General features: G+C 42.4%; 1 long non-coding RNA gene across 1 annotated transcript; it reads right to left on the bottom strand.

The window, feature by feature from the left end:
- Positions 1-314: 314 nt before the first annotated feature.
- LOC135270644 (uncharacterized) lies at positions 315-9,768 on the bottom strand. Its single transcript, XR_010338777.1, has 3 exons — positions 9,405-9,768; positions 4,650-8,993; positions 315-2,085 (listed from the first exon to the last, which is right to left on the bottom strand). It is a non-coding gene; the product is annotated as an uncharacterized LOC135270644 (long non-coding RNA).
- Between the last annotated feature and the right edge of the window lie 953 nt (positions 9,769-10,721).

Raw genomic sequence — 10,721 nt, 5'->3', positions numbered from 1 at the left:
GGGAAACATGTATGCAGGCTACCAAGCCAGTTTTTTCTAAGGGGTTTAACCAGATCAATAAAGTCAGCCTTAGTTCTTTATTTTATTATTTATTTATTTATTATTTTGAGACGGAGTCTCACACTGTTGCAGGGCTGGAGTGCAATAGTGCAATCTCAGCTCACTGCAAGCTCTGCTTCCCGGGTTCAAGCAATTCTCCTGCCTCAGCCTCCCAAGCAGCTGGGATTACAGGCGCCCACCACCATGCCTGGCTAATTTTTTGTATTTTTAGTAGAGACGGGATTTCACTATTTTGGCTAGGCTAGTGTCAAACTCCTGACCTCGTGGTCCACCCACCTCAGCCTCCTAGAGTACTGGGATTACAGGCATGAGCTACCGTGCCCGGCAAGCCTTAGTTCTTTAAAGTATTCTGGTTATATATGAAAATAGGCATTCCAGTCAAAGCCTTGGTAATATGGCCAATATTTCCAATGTGTTCTGCTACAAGGGACACAGGTTCTTTTTGAACTGATGCAAATAACTATATTGCTATAAAAATAAAATTCTCACTAATAGTTTCTAAATTCTGGAGGAATCAGGTAAGGAGAAAAAGTAATGACTTTAATTTTGTTTATAAAAGTATACTTTATGGCCAGTCAGGGTGGCTCACACCTATAATCCTAGCACTTTGGGAGGCCTGTAATCCCAGCACTCTGGGACTCCTGATCACAAAGTCAGAAGTTCAAGACCAGCCTGGCCAACATGGTGAAACCCCATCTGTACTAAAGATACAAAAAATTAGCCAGGCGTGGTGCTTATAATCCCAGCTACTTGGGAGACTGAGGTAGGAAAATTGCTTGAACTCGGGAGGTGGAGGTTGCAGTGAGCCGAGACATGCCATTGCACTCCAGCCTGGGCAACAGGGTGAGACTCAAGTCTCAAAAACAAACAAACAAACAACACTTATACTTTACCAAGTGGCTGTAAGCTATAGATAGCTTAAAAGTGAAAAAAAAGCCAGGTGTGGTGGTTCATGCCTGTAATCCCAGTATTTTGGGAGGCTGAAGTGGGCGGATCACGAAGTCAGGAGTTCAAGACCAGCCTGACCAACAGGGTGAAACCCTGTCTCTACTAAAAATACAAAAATTAGCCAGGTGTGTTGGCAGTGCCTGTAATCCCAGCTACTCAGGAGGCTGAGGCAGGAGAATAACTTGAACCCAGGAGGTGGAGGTTGCAGTGAGCCAAGATCGCAACATTGCACTCCAGCCTGTGTGACAGAGCGAGATTCCATCTCAAAAAAAAATGAAAAAAAGTTTTCTTAAATATAGAAAACAAAACATTAAAGAACCAGCAATGTTTCAGACAAAAAGTCATCCCCCAAAATCATCCTTATTAGTTTATTCAGTCTCATGAATCAAATCTTGTTTTATTTGATTTTACTTTGCAGTTTCACAAATTTATCAGTTTCTTCATTAGAGTCTTGGAAATTCTTACCCAGTGCAATGGTATGATTTTTAAGTTATCAGAAATCTGAACCTGTATTCCAGAGTACTTGTCAAAATCTTTTTCATGAATATCCTTGAAGAAAAAGCAATTTTGGACAATAGTTGATTGCAAATGCTTTCAGACAAGAATAAAAGTAAAACAACCTGTTTGTGAATAACAACAAAAAAAATGGCCATGGTTAAAAATATGATGAGAGTTCATGATAATAATGACACAATTGATGAAGAAATTTGATTATTTCTGTGGAATAAAATATTTGAACATAACTAAAATTATGACTGAAAACATACCAAATTTTTAGGAATTTTTTACAGTTTCTGGAACACACATTAATAATATACCCATGGCCGGGTGCAGTGGCTCACGCCTATGATCCCAGCACTTTGGGAGGCTGAGGTGGGTGGATCACGAGGTCAAGAGATCGAGACCATCCTGGTCAACATGGTGAAACTCCGTCTCTACTAAACATATAAAAAATTAGCTGGGCATGGTGGTGCATGCCTGTAGTCCCAGCTACTCGAGAGGCTGAGGCAGGAGAATTGCTTGAACCCAGGAGGCGGAGGTTGGTGGTGAGCCGAGATCGCGCCATTGCACTGCAGCCTGGGTAACAAGAGCGAAACTCCGTCTCAAAAACAAATAAATAAAATTTAAAAATAATAATAATATACCCATACAAATATAATTCAAAAAAGGTTAAACATTTCTTAGTTGACAATGTTTCCCATGCAAATTTAGCATGTCAAATAAACCAAATTAGTTTAATATCTCTTTTTTTATAAGGTGAGAAAATAAATGCTTTTGCGATATTCCAGAGGCCCTCTAGAAGCTCCCAAATTTAGATCCAGGTCAAAAAGGTTTAATTTAGAATTTAATTTGGGGAATTTTGTCAACAATATCAAAAGGCTTATAACTCTTGATTAAATCAGGTTCTATGTTAACTATTTAATCAAAGTGGCAACAAAATATTTTAAAGGCAAGCACAGAAGGTTACAAGTTGTAAAAAAAAATCTTTAGTTGTTTTAATATTGAGAGAACTCCATTTTCTTAAGTAATCAAAGACCTAATACAGACCATGTGAAACATCAAAAATTATTCTGATAAGTCACAAAATCTTTGTTTTCTATGCCAATTACTTAAAAGGTAAAAAAAAAAACTTTTTATAATCTCTTATCAAAAGCAGACCAATATGCCCCCATCAAAAAAACTTTGTCTTTAACAGAGGAAACTAAATTCTAGTTTTGTATCAGTGTACTATTAATATAAGGCTAATTTTAAAAATGTCTTCTGAATAAATCTATCCAGTCTCAGATAGCTTTGACCACACCAGATAAGACTCCTTTCCTAAGATTTCCTTCCTCAAACCCTTTACAATGTTTTAAAAATATCCATCAACATTTCTGACCCTACATTTTTCTCTTTCTCATTCTGGGAAGATCAGTCATTCTACTTTATGACAGAGTTAATTCTCTTTTTTCCCTTAACAGAAAAACACATCCTCATGCCTTATAATTTTCCTTACCAAAAATATATCTTCTTTTCCTCACATTGTTTGCATACAGAGTTGTTACACGTACAATTTCTAGTAGTTTTAATTCCATATATTAATTTGAATTTTAAATTTTAGTATCCTTAATTTCTAGTGAAAACTAAGAAGTAAGCCGCTGTGAACTGTCACATACCAACATTCTGTAGATTAACATCATTTCATAATTTCTAGAAATATATGCATCTCCATAATATAATTTTTCAATGTGGCACAGGACATTTTTACTGAGACCCAAATATATTTAGTTCTTCTGAAGTAAGAAACAAAAGTAGATAAACTCATGTTCAGCGATTAATGTTGCAGCATTTTATCTTACTTAGAAATGACCCATTTGATAAATGTTACTCAATTTAATTTAGTATAACTTTAAGCTTTGAAGTTACCAAAAAAAAAAAAAAAAATTGGAACTATTTTTAACTGGAATATTTTGTAAAACATAATAGTGGTTGGAAAAGATTATTTATAAGCTTTTATCCCACTTATATCTCATTTAATTCACTTGTTCTTAACAATTATGCTTGAATTAAATTGCTCATGAAAATTTCATGAGACATTAAAGAAAGCTAGCCACCATCTTAAGTTATTTTTCTAGTTGACAAATTTGGCAAGTATCAAAAATATCACAGAAGCAAAGAAACTAAGTTAAATATATTAAGTAGAGATAACATAAGCTTGTTTGACTAGTAAACCCAAATAGAAAAAATGTCTGAATTATATTTAATGCTAACAATTCTGAAGACGTTTCTGATTTTAACAACAATTTAAAACTAATCTTATTTCTTGAAAATTTACCCAAGTCAACCAGGCTCACGCCTGTAATCCCAGCACTTTGGGAGGCTGTGGTGTGTGGATCACAGGTCAGGAGTTTAAGACCAGTCTGGCCAATATAGTGAAACCCTGACTCTACTAAAAATACAAAAATTAGCTGGGTTTGGTGGCAGGCACCTGTAATTTCAGCTACTAGGGACGCTGAGGCAGGAGAATCTCTTGAACCTGGGAGGTGGAGGTTGCAGTGAGCCAAGATTACGCTATTGTACTCCAGCCTGGGCAACAAAAGTGAAACTCTGTCTCAAAAAAAAAAGAAAAGAAAAGAAAAGAAAATTTACCCAGTCATGTAAACTCAAAAAAGCTTGGGGTTAGTTTCTATGTTTCTTTCTTTTTTTAAAGAGAGCGAGAAGGATGAGGTCTCACTGCGTTGTCCAAGCTGGTCTTGAACTCTTGGACTCAAGGAATTCTCCAAAAGATTCTCCTGCCTCAGCTTCTGAAGTAGCTGAGACTACAGGATCATGGCACTACACCTGGCTTAGACTCTACATGTCTGAGACTTTTAGGAATACTTTATATAAGCACTCATTTATTTCCAAACCACATTGAATAGAATTACTTTAAGGAATTTTATAAATCAATTTGATAATACTATTCAGAGGTAGGAAAAATACCACATATGCATAACATACAAATATATATACATATGTAAACATACATACAGATGCAAAGATCTTACAGCTTTTAACATGTTAGTCATGTGTCAGGTACAGTAATTCAAAACACACTAATTTATAAAATAAATGGCTAGATCTAAATTGTGTTTTTGGCAAGTATAGCAAGTTAAGATTACCTGTTCAGGCCGGGCGCGGTGGCTCACGCCTATAATCCCAGCACTTTGGGAGGCCGAGGCGGGTGGATCACGAGGTCAAGAGATCGAGACCATACTGGTTAACATGATGAAACCCCGTCTCTACTAAAAATACAAAAAAATTATCTGGGCGTGGTGGCGCGTGCCTGTAGTCCCAGCTACTTGGGAGGCTGAGGCAGGAGAATTGCTTGAACCTAGGAGGCGGAGGTTGCGGTGAGCCGAGATCACGCCATTGCACTCCAGCCTGGGTAACAAGAGCGAAACTCCGTCTCAAAAAAAAGAAAAAAGAAAGAAAGAAAAAGATTACCTGTTCAGTTTGTCTAAAGTTTTTTACTAATATTTGTGGAAAATACTTTTAAGATTTTTTACTCACCTAGTTTCGAATAGCTCCTTTTTTAAATTTTTTTATTTTTTTAATGACAATCCCCTCCCTGAAGTTTGTATTTCCAAAAGGTAACTATTAGGTTCTGAGGAAGACAGGGTAGGAAATGTACAACTCAAAGGCACAGAAAAAGAATGCAAGCTTTGGAGGCATATTTGTCTATTATCAGAGGTCAATCTCATGGAGGCTGTGGACTAATTTTAGATAAGTGACTGAGGAGACATCTAGTGGCTATCTGCCTCCAAAGCCTATCTAAGTAGACAAACATCCATTTTTGTTTCCAAATAGTATTTTTCTTTCTCTCTTTCAGCCTCAAGCAGTTGCTTTCAGGAGTCTCTGAGTCCCTTGAGAGCTGGAGACCTAAAGTTCAAGTAATTGAGGCTCTGGAAAGGGAAGGGAGAAAGGGGGCACATCAAGAATTCTAGGGAACTGAAAGGAAGACCAAAGCAAAGGGAGGAAGGAAAGGCAGAAGTAAATGGAAAGAAGAGGTCCTAGAGGAGCTAGTCTGGGGGGGATATTAGCCTTCTCAAAGAGGCAATTAAGGTCGAGAAAGAAAGAGATACACACAGAGAATACACACAGAGAATATGGTCAATGGTTGGCAGAGAATATGGTCAAAGGGAGTTTGGGAAGGAGGTGATGGATCAGTCAACTGAGATGCTCCCATGGGAAAAGCAGGATTTGATAGAGAGAACAGAGATGCCTTAAAATATATATATATTCTGTGCTGGACATGGTGGCTCACACATGTAATCCCAGCACTCTGGGAGGCCAAAGTGGGCAAATTACTTGAGGTCAGGAGTTCAAGACCAGCCTGGCCAACATGACAAAACCTGTTCTCTACTAAAAATACAAAAATTAGCCAGGCGTGGTGGTGTGCACCTGTAGTCCTAGCTACTTGGGAGGCTGAGGTATGAGAATTGCTTGAACCCAGGAGGCAGAAGTTGCAGTGAACCAAGATCACACCACTGCACTGCCCCCTGGGCAACAGAGCGAGACCTCGTCTCAAAAAAAAAATATATATATATATATATATTCTGAATATCAACTTTCAATTAAGCGAACTTCTCACCATAGAATTCTTTAAAAAACAAATTTAAAACTTTCATTTTATCCTTTTTCTTATTTTAATCAAAGATAGCAATCAAGTGACTCAGAACCAAAACCAATGTCTTTCTTTTTTTTTTTTTCTGAGACAGAGTCTTGCTCTTTTGCCCAGGCTGGAATGCAGTGGCGCCCTCTTGGCTCACTGCAATCTCCACCTCTGGGGTTTAAGCGATTCTCATGCCACAGCCTCCCAAGTAGCTGGTACTACAGACATGCACCTCCACGCCTAGCTAATTTTGTATTTTTGGTACAGTTGAGGTTTTACCATGTTGGCTAGGCTGGTCTCAAATTCCTGGCCTCAAGCGATCCAGTCATCTTGGCCCCTCAAAGTGCTGAAATAACAGGTGTGAGTCACCGTGCCTGGCCCAAAACCAGTAAGTCTTTTATGACCCAACCATGGGTGAAAGAGATGTCCTCAAAAGAAGGTACAAAAAGATTCAGTCCTCCCAAGATCTTGAACCACTCCCAAAGACAGCCTAAGGAAAACAAAGACCTTCACTGTCACAGGTGGTAAAGGATGGTGTTTGTGAAAATGGTGTATCTGGTTTCCCGTGAAATGTAGGACACTTCCAGTCACATACATACTAATCTGTGATGCCAAACTAGTGCTACTGGGATGGAACTTTCCCAGTAGAAACCAAACAATGAAGATTAAAATGAGAAAATCCAGGCCAAATGAGGTGGCTCATGCCTGCAATCTCAGCATTTTGGGAGTCTGAGGTGGGCAGATCACTTGAGGTCAGGAGGTAGGACCAGCCTGGCCAATGTGGTGAAACCCCGTCTCTACTTAATATACAAAACATAGCCAGGCATGGTTGTACATGCCTGTAATCCCAGCTACTCAGGAGGTTGAGGCAGGAGAATCACTTGAACCCGGGAGGTGGAGGTTGCAGTGAGCTGAGATCACGTCACTGCACTCCACCCTAGGTGACAGAGCGAGACTCCATCTCAAAAAAAAAATGAGGAAAGCCCCTAATGGACTGGTATTTCTTATTAAGAGTGGACAGGCAAGCAGAAGTATGATTGGACAAAGGTGAGGTATAGTCTAATGGTAATAAACTGAAGAAACCTTAGCAAGGCCTCTTTGTCCAAATTCTACTTGGTAACTCTGTGTCTCTGAGGGCAAGGAGGTTCCTTTCCTCTGGGTATGCGGAGGATACCTCTGGAATGAGGGTTTTATGGTCTACCTCAGGAGAAAAGGGAGGAAGATGGTCAGAGGTTTTATGGCCTACTTCCGGGAAGAAAGGAGAGGGGCAGGTGAGAATGACCTTCCTGCTTCTTCTGTTTTCTCAATGTCAAGTTACCACATTTTGGTGTAGTGTATCCTGAACCCATCACCAGTATGGTGACAGGTAGGAGGCCAGTTAAGCAAACACGAAAATACATTATCATAAATCAGCTTCTCATACTAATGACCAATAAGTTATTAGTTATTCCCATTCAGAATATAACAAAGACATTCAAATTCATTAAATCATACTTTTTTTTTTTTTAAGATGGGGTTTCACCATGTTGGTCAGGCTGGTCTTGAACTCCCGACTTCAGGTGATCAGCCCACCTTGGCCTGCAAAGTGCTTGGATTACAGGCATGAGCCACCACACCCGACCATATTGAATACATGTAGTTCTCTGTATATCAGTTATATCTCAATAAAGCTGTTTAAAACAGCAAATTCCAAAAGAGAGCGAGGCAAGGACAGAGCAGACAGGTAGGCAGGCAAAGAAATAGACTTGTATTTCAAGAGCTTAAATAGAGGGACAGAGCGGCAAACAAGCACACAGTTCAAACGTAGGAGTTCAAAAGTCAGCTATAGACTCAGTGTTGAATGTGAATTAATGTGTGTGTTCCTCAGACACACACACATGCACACACACACACAGCATAACAGAATTCTCTTTCTTAGTTTGAAAATTCAGCACTTTTTTTTACTATGATGGCTCCAAATGGGAGGAAAAATAATGTAGAAGGTACAAAAAGGTATGTGTGTTAGGAGGATAGGAATCAAGGTGGAGTGATAAGACTTCAGTAAAAGAAGGAAAAATGGAGTGGGAACAATGCAAGAAGAACTGGAAGTTGGTGGGAGGGCAAAATGAAAATGAACTTAAGTTGAAAGGAAGGAAGGAGGTGAATGAAAGGATGTTTGAGGAACAGAGAGGCAAGAAAGCCAACTTCCACACTCCTGGATAACTTACTGTCTATTGTACAGTACCTGGAAAATAGTAGGCATTAGATAAACATTGAGCTGAAGAACAAAGTTGGGGAGGATGGGGGAGACAGGATCACACAGGGTAAGGTATGTATGTAGTAATAACTACTAATATTTATTGAGTTTTACCATGTCGCACACCCTGCTAACCACTTTACATGATCTATCACTTTAAATCCTCACCAATGCTCTGTGAGGTAATTCATAGTATTCCCATTTGATAGATGAAGAAACAGAGGCTCAGTTCAAGTAACTCATCCAAGGTCACACAGTAGTAAGTGGCAGAGTCAGGATTTAAATGTGGACTTGTCTGACTTCCAAACCAGTGTTTCTCACCACTATATTAAATGTATTCCTGGCCAAGAGCAGTGGCTCATGCCTGTAATCCCAGCACTTTGGGAGGCTGAAGCAAGTAGATATTTGAGGTCAAGAGTTCAAAACCAGCCTGGCCAACATAGTGAAACCCTGTCTCTACTGAAATACAAAAAATTAGCTGGGCAGGGAGGTGCATACCTGTAATCCCAGCCACTCAGGAGGCCGAGGCAGGAGAATCACTTGAACCAGGAGGCAGATGTTGCAGTGAGCTGAGATGGTGCCACTGCACGCCAGTCTGAGCAACAGAGTGAGACTCTGTCTCAAAAAAAAAAGAAATTCCCCTTTGAGTAAAGGGTAGGTCTATGCCCCTCTCCCTTACCACCCCATACACATAAAAGTTTGGAGAGGACCCCAAAAGACATGGTCCCAAACCTAGTGAGGAGAGTACTAGGAGAGGAAGAATGGGGGCAGGCTCCCGGGCTGTGGAGGGACCATATTAAAGCCTGATCTTCAACAATATAAGAAAAACAATTTGAAACTTAATCATCTCCCAGAATTATGATCCCTCCCCGCAGCAGGGAGCACATTAGCAGAGCTGAGAAATGATAATTCAGCAGCCCCCAACCCAGCAGGGAGGGAAAGAGAGGAGGAGGGAGGAGAGCAGGAGGAAAGCAGAAACAGAGGGACAGAGAAAGATGGGGAATGCGGGGAGAGGCAAGGCCTGACCTCTCATGGCTCTTCTTCCTGCCCAGGTCTGACACAGCATTCCAGGGGGGTGGTCTGGTGGCACTTGGCCCTTCAATTATGCCCGGATAGGACAGGGGTCAAGGTGCTCCCTAGGTCAGTTCTCAGCACCGATGGATCCCCACGTCTGGAGCTGCATCCAAGTTCATCCGGGCCAGGTGTGGTTTAGTGGTCTTAGCCTGGTTGAAAGAAAGCTCTCGAGACACCAGGGCTGACTCTGAGCGCCCCCTTGTCCAACGGCACCCAGGCGAATCAGCTGTCCGTCAGGACCCGAGGTGCTGGACAGCTCCCGGTCCTAGAAAGGATTCTCCGGAGTCCACTGGAGAGGTGGGGCGAGGCTGCCCCCGCGCCGCGGCAGTCCCCACCCTCCGGAGACGCGCGAAGGCTGCTGGGAGCTCCTGGGGAAAGGGCTCGGGGTCGTGAAAGGGTCCCGATGGAAATCTGGTGGGGACCTTGAGACTGGAGCCCCGGGGGCGGCTTCTCCAGACGCATTCCTTCCTTCTGAGTCTAGACCTCTTCACTCCCCACACCACCCCCCGCTGGGGACAATGGCGCCTTCAGCCCCCAGAGATGAATGAGGCCTTTGAGAGCCGAACGCCACGGGGTCAGCGGCGGCCACGGGGTCCCTGGGGGCTGCCCAGCCTCCCGATCAAGGAGACTCTGGATGGGGAGAGTGGGGAGCTCTTGGGGGAGGAAAGGAATCCCATGGACCCTGTCTTAGAGACTAGTGGGCCCCGGAGAAGAGATTCATCTGGATCAGACAGTTCCCAGTAAATAAGGATTTTCAGGAGGTGGGAAGGGAAGAACCCCCACTATCTGTGGCAGGGAAGGGGAGATTCTGTGCCCCTTCCTCAGGAGGCAGCAAAGCCAGTTGCATGGGGGGGAGAACCTACCAAGCTTTTGCTACCTCTTCCCCCTACCCCACCCTCCACCCCGCCCCACCCTCCACCCCACCCGGCTCCCCAAATCAGGGTCCCACCCTCAGTTTGCATGGGGCAGCTCCCCACTTCTCTCAGTGCCCTTGTCCCTTCATCGAGGCTATCCCTAAGGCTCAGTCCCTCCTTCCTGCTCCTGTCTCCCCTCCCCTTCTTGCACTGCACAGCCTACCCGGTTTCTATGGAAACAAGCTGGGAAGGCTCTGCCAGGAGGCCAAGGCCACTACTGCTCTTGGGGGGAAGGGAAGATAGAAATGGAAAGAGAGACGCAGGAGATGAGTTCTGGCAGTTCACGGAAGGTGGAGCTCTGTTGAGAGAGAGACTTCACTGCCAGAGGGATGGGGCAGAAGGAGAGGTGTAACTG

This window comes from Aotus nancymaae, unplaced genomic scaffold, assembly GCF_030222135.1.
Source record: "Aotus nancymaae isolate 86718 unplaced genomic scaffold, 86718_ANA_hifiasm-v0.15.2.pri h1tg000064l_1, whole genome shotgun sequence".
NCBI lineage: Eukaryota > Metazoa > Chordata > Mammalia > Primates > Aotidae > Aotus > Aotus nancymaae.
Note: the sequence above shows the minus strand (reverse complement) of the source record. Positions and strands in the feature narration are given on the sequence as shown.